Source organism: Monodon monoceros, unplaced genomic scaffold, assembly GCF_005190385.1.
Source record: "Monodon monoceros isolate NGI ecotype Baffin Bay Population unplaced genomic scaffold, NGI_Narwhal_1 Super_Scaffold_15, whole genome shotgun sequence".
Taxonomy (NCBI): domain Eukaryota; kingdom Metazoa; phylum Chordata; class Mammalia; order Artiodactyla; family Monodontidae; genus Monodon; species Monodon monoceros.
Window position 1 is genome coordinate 60,798,578 of NW_021703771.1, and position 1,708 is coordinate 60,800,285.

A 1,708-nucleotide genomic window follows, 5' to 3' on the forward strand; every position below is an offset into this window, starting at 1 on the left:
AGTAAATAAACTTGGACTATAAAATTAGAAAAGGGGTGAATAGGAGGGAAAAATTTTTGATGGGACACAATTTGACATTGTATAGTTTCCAATTCTTTCCCCAGACATAATCAGTAAGGAGTAAAAAAAATGAGCTAAACATTTTGTAGAGTAGGCTCAAGGAGCCTATTGTTAGTGGTGGGAAAAGTCAAGAGAAATTCTTCAAGAGTAGAATCACCTAAAATTAACTTAGAAGCTTGTCTGAGGGAGTAGGCTAGCAGTACTTACCATCTTATAGGTGCGGTGGTATCTTGGGGTGGTAAGCCAAAGCCCATAGATGAGATATACCTCTGGCTAACTGGAGTGGGCCATGGGACAGGACATGTAACACCCTAGGAAGACTCTGCAAAATAAGATTTCCCAGCATGGACTGTACCAGCCCAAGTTAAGCTCACTCTTTTTCTCTTCCTTCCTCTCTGTTGTTAGGTTACAGAAAAAGCAAATTGAAAGAATAAAACTACCCTCAAACATTAGCCCAGAAGGGAAAGAACAAATAGGTCCCAGGGATAAGTGGGAAGAGAATTAGGGAGAACACACCCACACTTTATTATAGAAGACAGGGTGTTTGAACTAAGCCGTCTAAGTAAACCTGGATAAGAGGAAAAGAAACGTCACAGCAACTAGACAAACACACTAGAGAAGAAAGAAAGAAAGAAAGAAGAAAGAAAAAGAAAGAAAGAGGAAAGGAGGAAGAGAAAGAGGGAGGGAGAGAGGGAGGGAGGGAGCAAGGGACAGGAAGGAAGGAAGGATGGAAGGAAGGAAGGAAAGAAGGAAGAGAGGAAGGAAAACAGAAAAGAAAAGAAAGAGGGGGAAGAAGGGAGGGAGGAAGAGAGAAAAAGAGTAAAAGGAGAGAAAGGAGAAAGAGGGGGGGAGAGTGGGAGGGAGGAAAATATTTTAGCATCAAAATTAGGTGAAGAACCTTGTTCGAAAGAAAAAAATGAAGAAACAGAAGCAGATTTCTCCATAGTATTTTGTATATAAAATAATCTACTATGTGTATAGATTTAATAAAAAGTACAGAAAGTCAAGCTGATAAACAACAGAATGAGATGATAAAGTGATTCTAAAGGAGGCGTACACACACTACAACTTTTTTTGTACGATCTGTGACTGCAACTAAATATTGGTTTTTACATTTTTAAAGGATTGTAAAACACAAAGACAAATATATGACAGAGACCATAATATGGCTGGCAAAGCCTAAAATATTTACTCTCTGACCCTTTACAAAAAAAAGCGTGCTGACCCCTGCTCTTAGTGAGCAATGAAAAAAATTGAGACACAAAATTATACTATTATAGATTTTAATATCTATAGGTCACAAGGATCTGAATGTATATATGCATATATGTATGCACATATGAACACTGAACTGTCTGATATTCAATGAAAAAAAGCTTGAAATATCCATTGTGAATCCAAAGATAAAGATATTTTAAAAAGTATGGAAATAGAGGACAAAGATAATTAGGTAATTAGAAGATAGAGATAATTTATCCAACATTTTGAAAATTTGGTCCTTGAAATAGCATCTCAACAAACTTAGTGAAAAAGTTATAGATGTAATAGAAAGAAAGAAAGAAAGAAAGAAAGGGAAAGAAAGAAAAAAAAGGAAGAGAAAGAAAGAAAGAAAGAAAGAAAGAAAGAAAGAAAGAAAGAAAGAAAGAAA